The sequence below is a fragment of the Eriocheir sinensis genome, chromosome 37, assembly GCF_024679095.1.
Source record: "Eriocheir sinensis breed Jianghai 21 chromosome 37, ASM2467909v1, whole genome shotgun sequence".
In the NCBI taxonomy this organism is placed as follows: Eukaryota; Metazoa; Arthropoda; class Malacostraca; order Decapoda; family Varunidae; genus Eriocheir; species Eriocheir sinensis.
Genome location: NC_066545.1, coordinates 12,356,571 through 12,370,757, shown reverse-complemented (window position 1 = coordinate 12,370,757; position 14,187 = coordinate 12,356,571). Strand labels below are relative to the sequence as shown.

The 14,187-nt window shown below is 42.4% G+C and overlaps 1 protein-coding gene across 8 annotated transcripts in view; it reads left to right on the top strand.

Annotated features, from left to right (window-relative positions):
• LOC127008257 (mitochondrial uncoupling protein 4-like) overlaps window positions 1-14,187 on the top strand; it is a 64,004-nt gene that overhangs the window by 12,788 nt on the left and 37,029 nt on the right. The window contains exon 1 of one of the 8 annotated variants that reach the window (XM_050880019.1): window positions 12,880-13,496. The exons of 6 other annotated variants lie outside the window; for them this stretch is intronic. The gene's annotated coding sequence lies outside the window, so the exon portion shown is untranslated. Of the gene's footprint in view, window positions 1-12,879; window positions 13,497-14,187 lie in introns of those variants that run through there. One more of the 8 variants, XM_050880022.1, reaches the window with a different exon arrangement.

The following is a 14,187-nucleotide window of genomic DNA, read 5'->3' as shown; positions in this document are numbered from 1 at the left end:
GTGTGTGTAGGTTTTCTGGTTTCCCATTCAATGTTTCCTCTTTATTTTGCTTTCTCCTCTTCCTTTTCTTTCCTCCCTTTCAATATATACATCCTATAGGGAATTACGTTGCGTGTGTGTGTGTGTGTGTGTGTGTGTGTGTGTGTGTGTGTGTGTGTAGGTTTTTTGGTTTCCCATTCAATGTTTCCTCTTTATTTTCCTTTCCTCTTCCTTTTCTTTCCTTTCTCTCAATATTTACATCCTATAGTGAATTACGTTGTGTGTGTGTGTGTGTGTGTGTGTGTGTGTGTGTGTGTAGGTTTTCTGGTTTCCCATTCAATGTTTCCTCTTTATTTTCCTTTCCTCTTCCTTTTCTTTCCTTCCTTTCAATATATACATCCTACAGTGAATTACGTTGTGTGTGTGTGTGTGTGTGTGTAGGTTTTTTGGTTTCCCATTCAATGTTTCCTCTTTATTTTCCTTTCCTCTTCCTTTTCTTTCCTTTCTCTCAATATTTACATCCTATTGTGAATTACGTTGTGTGTGTGTGTGTGTGTGTGTGTGTGTGTGTGTGTGTGTGTGTGTAGGTTTTCTGGTTTCCCATTCAATGTTTCCTCTTTATTTTCCTTTCCTCTTCCTTTTCTTTCCTTCCTTTCAATATTTACATCCTATAGTGAATTACGTTGTGTGTGTGTGTGTGTGTGTGTGTGTGTGTAGGTTTTCTGGTTTCCCATTCAATATTTCCTCTTTATTTTCCTTTCCTCTTCCTTTTCTTTCCTTCCTTTCAATATATACATCCTACAGTGAATTACGTTGTGTGTGTGTGTGTGTGTGTGTGTGTGTGTGTGTGTGTGTGTGTGTGTGTATGACCACCACATCTTGAAGGGGGACGCAACAGGGTCACCTCAAGGTCTAACTTCAATCTGAGTTTTGCCAATTTTTTCCCTCCTTTTTTTTTCCTTCTTATTTTAGCTGGAATGACCCTGCAGCCCTCTCTCTCTCTCTCTCTCTCTCTCTCTCTCCCTCTCTCTCTCTCTCTCTCGGTGGTATCTGGTCCTATTACCTCCATTTTTATCCCTCCTTCTCTTCCTCTTCCTTCCGTCTATCTCCTTTATTCCTTCCGACTCTCTTCTCAGTCATGCATTGATTTGATTTTTCCTTCTTTCTTTTTGTCTCCATTTTCCTTCTTCTTCCTCCTCTTCCTCCTCTTAATCTAATTCTCCTCTTCTACCTTCTTCATTTCTATTTTACTTCCTCTTCCTCTTCCAGTTACTTTTTTTTTTTCTGTACATTGTTTCTTTCTCTCTTTCTTCCTCCTGTTTTCATTTCTTCCTTCTTTCCCTTCATCTCTTCATTTAATTTCCTACTCCTTTCATTCTTCCGTAATTCCCTGTTTTCTTCCTTCTTTCCATCTCCTCTTTCATTCCCTCCATTCCTCTTTATTTCCCTTTCTTCATTCTTCATTCCTTCTCTCCTTCGCTCTTTACTTCGTCCTTATTGTTTTCCTTTTTCCCTCTACTTCCATCCTTCGTGACAAATTTTTCCGCCTTTCCTTCCTCCGAGCTGACCCAAATCACACACACACACACACACACACACACACACACACACGTTTTCTCTATGTGCGTATCGGTAAACCCAGCAAACACACACACACACACACACACACACACACACACACATTCAGTAGTCATATATCTCGATGCAGTTTGAGGGTTGCGCTTGAGAGAGAGAGAGAGAGAGAGAGAGAGAGAGAGAGAGAGAGAGAGAGAGAGAGACCTGTGTGAACCAGTAAGAGGTGTTTTATCCGGTAGGAATTGGAGAAAACAAGAACTCCCCTCGCCCCCCTTCCCCCCTCTTCCCCTCCCCTCCTTTTCCTTCCTCCTCTTCCCCTCCTCTCCCTTCCTCCTTTCCCACTCCTTTGTTCTTTGGTGTTATACTTTTAATATCTTTCCTTATTCTTCTTCCTCTTTCCTTTCTTTCCTCCCTGTCCTATTTTCATCATATCGTTTTCTTCTCCTTCCGTTTCTTCATTCCATTTCTTCCTCACTTTTCTTTTTCCTCTCCTTTCTTTCTTCCTCTTTCCTTCCCCATTATCCCTCTCTTTTCCTTTTCCATTCATACCCTTCCCTTTGTCATACCTCGCATTTCTTTCCTTTTCTTTTTCATCTCCTTATTTCCTTCCTCATTACCCCTCTCTTTTCCTTTCCCATTCATACTTTTCTTTCTTTCCTCTTTTCTTCCAATTCTTTTTACTCCTCTTCCCTTTTTCTTCCTCGCCCTCCCTCCCCCTTTGTCTTCCCTTCTCGCTTACTTTTTCCTTTTCTTTCTCGTCCTTCCTTCTTTTATTTCCCTCCATTTCTTTTTCTTCCCTTTCCTCATTTCTTCTCATTCCTTCCTTTTCACCTTTTGGGCTTTCTTTCTTTCCCTTTCCCTCCCTTTCCTCCTCTCTCCTCCCCTTACCTCACCCTTCCTCTTCCATTCCTCTGATCTCTTCTTTTCTTCCTTTCCTCTGTTTCTTTTCTTCCTTTCCCCTCTTCCTCTGCCTTTTCTTCTTTTCCTCTCTTCCTTTCCCCTCTTCCTCTCTTCCTTTCCCCTCTTCCTATCTTCCTTTCCCCTTTTCCCCTCTTCCTTCTCTTCCTTCTCCCCTTTTCCTCTCTTCCTTTTCTTCCTTTCCCCTCTTCCTCTCTTCCTTTCCCCTCTTCCTTTCCTCTCTTCCTTTCCCCTTTTCCTGCCATGCCCTGTTCATCTATTCTTTATCCTTTTCCTCTCCGCTTCAAACCAGCTTCTAACTACGCCTCAGCCTTTCTTCCTCCTCTTCCTCTTCTTCCTCCTCCCGCTCCTCCTCCTCCTCCTCCGCCTCCTCCCTACTACGTCTGGTTCTTCAATATTTGTTTACTCAAGTAGTCACGCGTTTATTTATTTATTTGTTTACTGTTATCATCCTTGCATTTATTTTTCTGTCTTTCTCTTTTGTATTTTTTTTTATTGTTTTACGCCATTTTTTATTTTTTTGTTTTTTCTTCGTATTTTTTTTTTCTTCATCTATTTTTGTCTTTCTTTTTTTCTTTTGTTTTCTTCTTTCATATCCATTTTCTTTTTAGTTTTCTCCTTTCCTTCCCATTTTCTTTAATTTTCTTTTGTTTTCTTCTTTCATTCCCATTTTCTTTCTATTTTCTTTTTTTTTTCATTTTCATTTTTCTTTTAGTTTTCTTCCTTTTCTTCATTCTTTTCCTCACTTTTGTTTTCCTTTTCTCTCCCTTCCTCTTTATCAGTGTTCTCGCATCCAGTGAACACCTACCTTGCTATTTTAGGACACACACACACACACACACACACACACACACACGTCAGTTTCAGGAAGCCGTGTTTCTTATTTATTATTTTGTTAAATATCCATCACTGACCCTCCTCCTCCTCTTCGTCTTCCTTTTCTTCTTCCTCCTTCGCTTTCCTGTTCGTGTTGTCTTCTTCCTCTTCTCTGTTCTCATTTCTCAGCCTTTTTATCCTCCTCCTCCTCCTCCTCCTTGTTATCCTTCCTCCTCTTGTATACCTTCTTCGTCTTAGCTCCTCCATTCCCATTTCTTTCCTCCTCCTCCTCCCCCCCATCCTCCTCCTTCCCCCTTCTCCACCCCCTCCCTCCTCCTCCCCCCTTCTCCACCCCCTCCCTCCTCCCCCCTTCTCCACCCGCCCCCTCCTCCTCCTCTCCTCCCTGGCTCCATTCACTCTTAGACATTCATCACTCTGCCCCTTCCTCCTCCTCCTCCTCCCCCTCTTACCTCCCTTGCTTCCTCCTCCCTCCCTCCCTCCCTCCCTCCCTCCCATCCCTCTCCTTTCTTTCTTTCCATGTATTTTCGCCTTCCTTTCCCATTTCACTTCTTTCTTACTTTTTCAGCTTTTTCTATTGCAATTTTTACTGCAGTGCCATTGTTGTTGTTGTTGTTGTTGTTGTTGTTGTTATTATTATTATTATTATTATTATTATTATTATTATTATTATTATTATTATTATTATTATTATTGTCTTACTTCTATCTCCTTCCGTGACTTGTAATCCCTTCCATTATTGTTCTTCTCTTCTATTTATTCTTTTATTTCTTTAGTTTTCTTTCTTTCCCTTCTTTTCCTATCCATCCCCTTTCCATCCCTTTCTCTTCCCTTCCATCCCCTTCTTTTCATTTCCCTTCCCCCCTTCTCTTCCCCTCCTCTTTCCATACTCTCCCCTTCCTCTCCCTACCCTTCCATCTCTTATCTTCCTTTTCATTCCTTCCCCTTTCCTTTTTCTGTCTTTTCATTCCCTCTCCAATCCACCTTTTTTCTTACTCTTTCAAATGCACTCCTTCATATCCTCCTCCGCCTCCTCCTCCACCCTCACACACAACCCATTTCCCCTTAGAATAGCTCACCATCGACCCCTCTCCCCCTTCCTTTCCTCTCCCCCTCCCCCTCCCCCGGACAGGTGATCTCTCAGGTAATTTGGCCCACGTGCATGACATCGATTCTGAAGACTGCCAAATGATCGATTGTGTGACGCGCGTATACTACTACTACTACTGTCATTACTATTCTGCCACTGCTAATACTACTTTTACTACTACTACTACTACTACAACTACTACTACTACTACTATTGGTGCTGTTGTAATTATTTTTTCCTGTTACCCTTACTATCTCTTAACTACTACTACTACTACTACTATTACTACTACAACTATTACTACTACTACGTGTTTATCAAGTATTGTTATTACAGATTGGAGCGATAATTTGCTGTAGTTATTTTTGCAGTCTTGTGATTATATATTTTGGTGTGTGTGTGTGTGTGTGTGTGTGTGTGTGTGTTTAAATAGATACAAATGGCGGCCACTTAGACTGACCTTTAATTTATCCTGCCCGATCCAGGTCCTCTTCCTCCTCCTTTTCCTCCGCCTCTTCTTCTTCCTTTTCCTCCACCTTTCTGTTGTAAAGGTATTGAGGTCAACGTAAATGTTTTCTTTGTTTTCTTTGTTGTTTGTTTTTTTGATTGGATTTTTTTATGTTTTGGTTTTGTTTTATTTTCGTGTTATCCATTTTTCTTTATTTTAACGTATTTTTATTTATATTTTCCTCGTTATTGATTTTTGTTTTGTTTTGATTAGTTTGTTTTTTTCGTCTGGTTATTCATCTTTAGTTGTTGTTTTTTTTATCATAACGTTTTTTTAATATTTTTTCTTCGTTGTTTATTGATCTCGTCTACCTACTTTTCCTACTCTTCCTCTTCCACCTACTTTTCCTCTTCCTCTCCTTTTTTTTCTCTTTTTTTTCCTCTTTTTTTCCCTCTTGTTTATTTGACGTTCATGATAAGAAAATGTCTCACTGGGTAGATATCAATATATATTTAGGGCTTTCTCTCTCTCTCTCTCTCTCTCTCTCTCTCTCTCTCTCTCTCTCTCTCTCTCTCTTTGTGTCTTTATCTAACAACAACAACAACAACAACTACTACTACTACTACTACTATTACTATTACTACTACTACTACTACTACTACTACTACTACTACTACTACTACTACTACTACTACTACTACTACTACTATTACTACTACTACTACTACTGCTACAACTACCACTACTACTACTTTTACTTCTACTTCTACTTCTACCACCTTCATTATCTCCTTCCGTTGCCCGGGGGTGAAAACTTCTGAGGGGAAACGAAGAGGGGAGAGAGGAGAGATAATAAAGAAAGGAGAGGCGAGAGATGGAAAAGAGGAGGAGGAGGAAGACTGATAAATATAGGAAGAGAATAAAACTGGGAAAACAAAATTAAAATACATGAATAGGAAATAGAGGAAAATAAAGAAGGGGAGAGAGAGATAAGGGAAGGAAGAAGAAGAGAGGGGAAGATAGAAAATGGGAGAGGAGGAGGAGGCAGTATTGAATGAACGAAAAGAAATAAGAAAAAAAGGGGATAAATAAGAGGAAGATAAAAGATGAGACAAGAAATAAAAAAAAAGTTAAGAAAGGAAGATCAGGGGAAGGAAGGAGGTGGAGGAGGAGGACCTTCTTACCATGTACTCTTCTTTCAAAGGTGAAGGGCTTAACTCTTTTGTTTGAGAAGGGGAAGTGAAGGGGAGAAAAGAAGGAGTGGAAGAATGAATGAAAGTAAAGAAGGAAGACTATGAAAAAAAGAAAGGTTAACTATACGTTTGTTTTTATATTTTAAGAAAAGGAAAGGGGAAGAGTAACGTTGGGAAGAAGGAAGAACGAATGAAAGGAATGAGAAGAAAATGAAAATAAGGAAGGAAGACTGAAAGAAAAAGTGAAATATACGCTTTTTTTTTATTAAAGAAAAGGAAATGGGAAGAATAACGTTGGGAAGGAGGAAGAATGAATGAAAGGAAGACTATGAGAAAAAAAATGAAAGGAAGGTGCAATAATCGGTTTGTTTGAAGAAAGGGGAAGGGAAGTGTGGAGAAGGGGAGGAAGGAACGAAGAGAGAGAGGAGAGGAAGGCTGAAAAAAAAAGTAGGGTGGAAAAAATACGGTTTGTTTGAAGAAAGGGGAAGCAGAGGAGGAGGAGGAGTGAGGGGAAGGGGGTGATAGGGAGAGGGGAAGCAGAGGAGGAGGAGTGAGGGGAAAGGGAGGTCTGGGGAATGCAATGAGATGATACGAAAGTGAGACATGTCGTTGGAGGAATGGGAAGTGAAGGGGAATGATGGGAACTGAGGAAGGCAGTGATGAAGTGAGAGCAAAGAGAGAAGATGGGGATGATTGGAGTAAATGGAAGAAGGAATGGATGTTTTGGGAAATAGGAGAAAAAAAAGTCTGAAGGAGAGGTGAAAGAGGACAGGGAAAGGAGAGAAGAAAGAGGGAAGATGGAGGAAAAGATTAGAAGGAAGAAGAAAAAATGGAGAGATACAAAATAGAAAAAAAGAAGGAAAGGAACGAGAAAAATTAAATAGAAGGGAAGGGAAGAAAGAGAAGGAGGAGGAAAAGAGTAAATGAAGGAAAGAATGGATGTCAAGGGAATAGGAAGAGAGAGAGAGAGAGGAGTGAAGATGAAAGAGAAGATGGAAAGAGATAACAAGGAACGGAAAAAAGAAGGGAGAGGGAAGATGGAAAAGAAGATAAGAGATAAGAAGAAGAGAGATGAAGTAAAAGAATGAGAATGATAAATGGAGGATGAAAAGTGAAATAAGAGGAAAGAAGGAAATGGAAGGGAAGGGAAGAAATGAAGGGAGGTTGAAGAGGAGGAGGAGGAAAAGGAGAAATGAGGGGGAAAGAAAAGACAGATTATCCCTCTCTTTTACTTAACGAGAGAGAGAGAGAGAGAGAGAGGTGGGAGGGAAGGTATTAGGAGAGGAAATTGAGGAAAATGTTTGCACGGGAGGTAAATGAGGTCAGAGAGAGAGAGAGAGAGAGAGAGAGGGAGGAAATTTAAGGAAGATTAAGTGTGACATGGAAATAGAGAGAGATATATGTGTTTGAGAGAGAGAGAGAGAGAGAGAGACCTACTTGACCCACGAAAGGACCCTTGAGATGGCTTACTGAGAGAGAGAGAGAGAGAGAGCGTCTTGGTCTCATTATGTGCTTCAGTATCATTTTGGTCATTAGTATATTTTTTTTTATCTTTCCATTTTTTTCTTTTTCTTTTTTTTTTCCTTGCAATGTTTCCCTAATGAAGTACTTTTTTTTTTCGTTTGTGGCCGGACTTTCCTTTCGTCATTATTATTATTATTATTATTATTATTATTATTATTATTATTATTATCATTACTACAACTACTATTGCTACTACTACTACTACTATTTTTATTTTGGTGGCAGTAGTAATAAGAGAAAGGGTTGTAGATGAGAAAAAGTAATAATGATAATAATAATGATAATAAATGATGATAATAATGATAACAATTATAGTAATAACAAACAGCAACATAACAACCTAATTATACTTTCCTAACACAAGCAGCTGACGTGTTGGGGGGAGGCAGGTAGTGGGGAGGAGGGGAGGGGAGGTAAAGGGGAAGGGGGGAATGGCAGTAATGTGTGTGTTGTGGGGATGGGTGAGGATAGCGGATTCGGGGGGAGGTGAGTGGCTGAGTTGGTTGTGGTGGGGAGGAAGGGGGAGTACAGTGATGCAACCAGATTTGACGAGCTGGGTGAGTGGGGAGAGGATGGGGAATTGAGGAGAAGGGGGATTGGGTGAAGAGTAAGGGGTTAGGGAGGAGAGGGGATTGGGGTGAAGGGGAGGCGGAGAGGTTGTTGGGGAGGCTGTCATTGGACTCCCCAATTTGGCAGTGTGTGTGTTATTGCTGAGGTGGGGAGAGAAGGGGAGGGGAGGAGAGTGGATGGGAAAGGAAAGGGGAGAGAAGGGGAATGAAGAAAAGTTACAAAATTAGTTGGAGAGAGAGAGAGAGAGAGAATGGAGGGAGGACAGAGACATGATAAGGACGGTACGAAGGAAAGTGAGAAAGATAAGGGAGAGAGAGAGAGAGGGGGGGGTGGAAGATGATGGGGAAAGAGGGAGATATAACCGGTAACAAGATGCAGAGAGAGAGAGAGAGAGAGAGAGAGAGTTACACAAGTGCCAGTTCTGTGCCCATGCCAGCAATGCAGTACCCCATTCTCCCCCCCCCTCCCCCTCTTCCCTTCACTCCCCTCACCCCCCCCCCCCCTCTTACGCTCAACACCTTTATTTCACCTCCTCACACCTTTATCTTTATTTAACTTCTTTCACCTTCCTTTCTTCTCATTCCTAAGTCCTTTTTCTTCACTTCTATCCTTTTTCAATTTCTTCCTCGTTAATTCTTTCTTTCTCATTCTCTGTATCTCTGTTCCTTAACCCTTTGATACTTTTTTTGTCTTATGCGTTGTTTTTTGTTTGTTTTTCCTGCATTTCTATCCCTAACTTCCTTCATACTTTTTTTTTTTCTAGTCCTCTTTTTTTCCTTATTCTCTATCTTTTCCTCTTTGCCCTCATCCCCTTATTTGCATTTCATCTATTTTTCCTTTCTTCCTACATTTTTTTTACTCCAGTCCTCCTTTCACATATATATATTTTCTTTTCCTCTTCCTCTTTTTTTTCTCCCCTTCTCTGTCCTTAATTCCAAACTTTATTTTTTTTACTTGTTTACTATTACTTCGTCTTCCAAGTCTTCTTCCAGTCTTTCTTATTCCTCTCCTTCTTCATCCCTTCTCTTAATGAATTCCTCTCTCTACCTTCCTTTCCACTTCCTCCTCCTCCTCCTCCTTCTTTTTATTTTTTCTTTTCATCTTCCTCCTCCTCTTCTTCATCCCTTCCCTTTATGAATTCCTCTTTCTTCCTTCCCACTCCATTCTCCTCCTCCTCCTCCTCTTTCTCTTTTCTTATTTTCTTCTTTTCCTAACCATCATCAACCTCCTCCCCTCCTCCTCTTCCTACCTTCCTTTCTACTCCATCCTCCTCCTCCTCTTCCTTCTCTTTCTATTTTCTTATTTTCTTCCTTTCCTAACCATCATCTTCCTCCTTTCCTTCCTTCCATCCTCCTCCTCCTCCTCTTCTCTTTCTCTTTTTTTATCTTCTTCCTTTCCTGGCCATCATCTTCCTCCTCCCCTTCCTCATCCCTTCACTTTATGGGTCACTCCCGTTGATTACTCTCTTTACCTGTACCTAACACCTGTGCTCACCTAATGGGCAGTGAATGTTAATTACTGCTGCCCAGATGAAAGGTGTGTGTGTGTGTGTGTGTGGAGCATGAATTATTTGTTATGAAGGAAGGAAAGAAGGAAAACAGGGAGAAAGAAAAGAGCAAAGAGGAGAAGTAAAGAAGGATGGAAGGAGAGAGAGAGAGAGAGAGAGAGAGAGAGAGAGAGAGAGAGAGAGAGAGAGAGACTCCCTCCCTCCCCTCCTGTAAAAAAAACAAAAAAGGAAATAGAAAACTAACAAATTTGATCCTCGTGGAAACTTTATAGACAGGTTTGACATTTGTTCTTTATAAACAAACAAACAAACAAACAAGAAACAGGTATAGCTAGTTAAGATCTTGTTTTTATTCAGAGCAGGAAGTGAAAAAAAATAAAAGTGCATTCATGTGTGACTCAAGGACCCCTCCCCCCCCCTCTCTCTCTCTCTCTCTCTCTCTCTCTCTATCTCTCTCTCTCTAAAATGAAGGAGTAATAACCAGCGCATCATGTTAAATTTCCATGGTCGTGTACACACACACACACACACACACACACACACACACACACACACACAGCCCCGCCCTTTCTCTCGACCTTGGTGTCATGGGGTCCACGTCCTTGAGAGAGAGAGAGAGAGAGAGAGAGAGAGAGGTGTGGGAAGAAGCCGGAGGAGGAGCGGCGTCGCATTTCCGTAAAATAAAAATAAACGAAAAAAAACGTTATGCTCGGCTCATCTTCCTTCCCGATAATATCAAAGGCGGGCTGAGAGAGAGAGAGAGAGAGAGAGAGGGGGGGGGTATGGGGGGCGAGGGGGCTACTGATTTTTACTCCTTTGGCAAGTGTATGACGCATGGGAACTATACCTGCCTGTTGCCTCTGTGTGTGTGTGTGTGTGTGTGTAAGAACGAGTCCCCCAACGACAGCAAAAACATCAGTATCAGTAACATTAACAAGAGAGAGCTGAATATAATGCCCCCTTACATAATAATAATAATAATAATAATAGTAATAATAATAATAATAAAGGTAGTTCTATAGTGGGCTATCTAGAAGAGCTTCACAAATATAAAAACGAGGAACTATTTTGATTGATTGATAGTATATTGTTGCAAGTAAACAACAAAGAAGGGAGGAGCATGCCATCCCAACCCCCAGGCAGTACAGAGTGTGATTATACAACTAAGGATATATATAACTGGGTGGACGATGTTGCTACTTCTGAGACTGATGCTGAGGAAAGGGTTGGTGGTGACTTCTATAACGGTGTGTGTGGGTGGGTCCTGCCTTATAACGGGAGTCAATGTGAGTGAGTTCTGACTAGTGCCGAGAGATGAGTGGGTGCTGACTACTGATTGGTGTAACGGGGGTGAGTGTGGGTGGGTGCTGACTAACGGTGCTAAGTGTATTATAGGTGGGTGATGACTTCAGGAACTGGTGCTGACCGTGGGTGTGTTGGGTGCTGAATCCTGGGGGTGGGTGCTGTTGAGACTAGTGTAGAGTGTGGGTGGGTGCTAACTGCTTCTAGGGAGGGGAGAGTGAGTCAGTGTGTGGGTGCTGATTCTTGTAACGTGTGTGAGTGTGTGCTACTGTTTTAAAGGGAAGGAGGAGTGAGTCAATCTGTGTGTAGGAGGTATGCTTGCTGACTGCTGTAACAATGGGTGAGTGTGTGGGCGGGTGCTTACTTTAGGGCTATCCCGGCTGTGTAACAGGTAAAAACAGAGAGAAGTAGAAATATAAAAAGAAGAACAGAAGTAGACGATGAAGAAGAAAGAAAACCAGGTGGGCGGGGGTTGAATGAGTCAATGTAAATGGGTGCTGACTCCTGACTGCTGCAACGGGGTCGAGTCAGCAATGCGTGGTGGTGCGTGGTGGGGTCATGGAACTGTGAATCACCCGCGCAAGAACTCCAGCTTCAGGGAAAGGGAAAGCACCGGCAAGCTGACCAAGCCACGCGGAAACGAAGGCATGGCAGCAACGTTGGTCATTATTAAATATTTTCTCCCGTCCCGTCTTGTCTTGTCCCGCTGCCAAGACTGGGTGGTGCTGATGCCCTGTACACACACACACACACACACACACAGGGGTTTATGTCACTGGCAAACGCCCTTCTATTCTGGTTTTCTTTCTTCATCGTCTTCTACTTTTGTTTTCTATTTCTATTTCTTCTACTTCTCTGTTTTTTACCTGTTACATAACCGGGATAGCCCTAAACACACACACGCACACACACATCTGCACATACGCCTGGTAGCACACACACACACACACACACACACACACACACACAAGGTTGCATAGCGGTGCCTCAGCCTCTTGCAATACGGAAGAAAGTTTTGCCTCTTGAAACTCGCGGGGGAAAAGGCCACGGTACACACCACGCTCCTATTGGTCGGTGGAGCCGGGAGATGCGCGCTGATTGGCTAGCGGGAGGGTGAGGCAGGCGGTGATTGGCCGGGCGTGGAGGTGTGCTGCGTGACGTCAACGAGGAGGAATTTTCCACAACACGCCGCCAACGCAAGTCAGATTCGCCGCTTCCTTTTTTTTCCCCTTATAAATCCTCTGCTACACTTTCCCCTCCCACGTATGTCCTGCCAGGGGATAGTTTAGATGTTCCTTGAGCCGTGAGACCCCCGTGGAGGCAGGAGAAGGCGGCGTGCAAGGCGGAGATAACACTTTAGAGGTCATGGAGTGAGAGAGAGGAGACGCGGTGAGGATGACAACAGAGACGCAGACGGATGGGAGCTTGGTGACGGCGAACTCTCGTATGGTTTAACCGGCAAATAAACCTCTACCATGCACACTTGCCGCTATTATAATGAACATTGATGCTATTTGGGGGTTTAGGGAGGAGAGGGTGGTTGGGAATGAACGTTGGGGGGCTCCAGGAAACGTTTTAGGGTTAGGGTGAAGCGTAGCGCGGTGGGAGTATCATATGATTGTGAAATATGGCAACTGAATCAGCTTGCCTCCATCTCTTCCTCCTCTTCCTCCTCTCACCAACGTTACCAGATTATCGTACACGGACATCATATTTACCGGTACCTGAGCCATAGCTATTGCCAAAAAAACACCAATAATTAACCATTTTAACGATAACTATATTTGAAGGCAGTTGTTGAGGTCGAGGAGGCATTTTTGGGGTCGGAAATCGGCAAACAGGAAGCGGAGTACGACAATCTGACAACGTTGCCTCCACCTCCCTTCCTCCTCTTCTCCCCTCCTCCACCTCCTCCTCTCACACGGTGCCACTGCCAAGCCAGCCCACCCAGTGCCACCTTGCTCAGTCCGGTCCCTTTCCCCGCCGGCACAAGAGCATCTCCGCGGGGTCGGCCACCTACGAACTCCTTACTCGAAGTCCTCACTGAGAGAAAACTTGAGATTCTGACTAACGAGTGTAGACCTTTGCGAAAACGAGTTAATATGCGAGAGACGGCCTCCACTACCACCCATCACACCTCTTCCTCCTCTTCTCTCTTCTCTCCTTCCTCCTCTTTCTCCTCCTCCTCCTCCATATTCTCCTCTTCGTCCTCCTCCACCTCTTCATCTCCCGAATTTCTGCTGTCTCCTGTGCAAGCCGCTGCGCCCCACGACCTCCGCTTGTTGACTTTAATGTGTATTCTGCTAGATATATAAAGTGATAGCAGTGGGAAGGCTTTTGTTAAGTAAGATATATGTTTTTTTGAGTGACTAGCGGACAACGTGAGGCCTTCAAGTAACGTACGATCTTTGTCCTTGGTTGATACTTCTCTTTCCCTTCCTCCTTCTCTTTACTTCCCTCTCCCTCTCTCCTTGTCGAATTGCACCTCCTCAGCCTCCTCTTCCTCTTTCTGGTCGGAGTATCTAATCGCGTCTCTGTAGCTACGATCTAAAACAAGTGAGTATAGCCTATCTTATCGTCTCCTCGCTGTGCTTGTGGCCTTGTAACATTGTGGCTGAATTTATCGTGGTTTTTATATTGCTTAGTCTTGTTCTTTTTATTTTCTTGCTTGTGGTTGGCTTTGTTGTGTTTTGTTTTTAGTCTTGATATTAATAAACGTCTCTTGCTTCCTCTGTTACGTCTATATCCGTCTGTCTTTATCTTTTTATTTATTTATTTATTTATTTATTTATTTATTTATTTTTTTTTTTTTTTTTTTTTTTTTGCTTGTGGTTATCAGGGGTTGGCTTTTTTGTTTTGCTTTTGTCTTGATATTAATAAACGGTTCTTGCTTCCTGTGTTGCGTCTATATGTGTCTGTCTTATCTATGTATCTACAATTTCTTGCTATTCTTTTTTTTTCCAATCTATGTATCTGTCTGTCTCTTCTTATTCTCTTTCTTCTTCCTCTTCTTTTGTTACCGTCCCGTGAAACGGTGCTACGTTATTCTCTCTCTCTCTCTCTCTCTCTCTCTCTCTCTCTCTCTCTCTCTCTCTCTCTCTCTCTCATCCTTGTAGCACACTCGTTCGGTTGACCTTTCTTTGTTGTTGTTTTCTTGCATTCTGAGTCGTTGCTGTATTTTCCGCTAACAACAACGTCAGCAGAGATGTAAAGATAAACTGTTCATTAGACGTTTTTTAATGGTTTT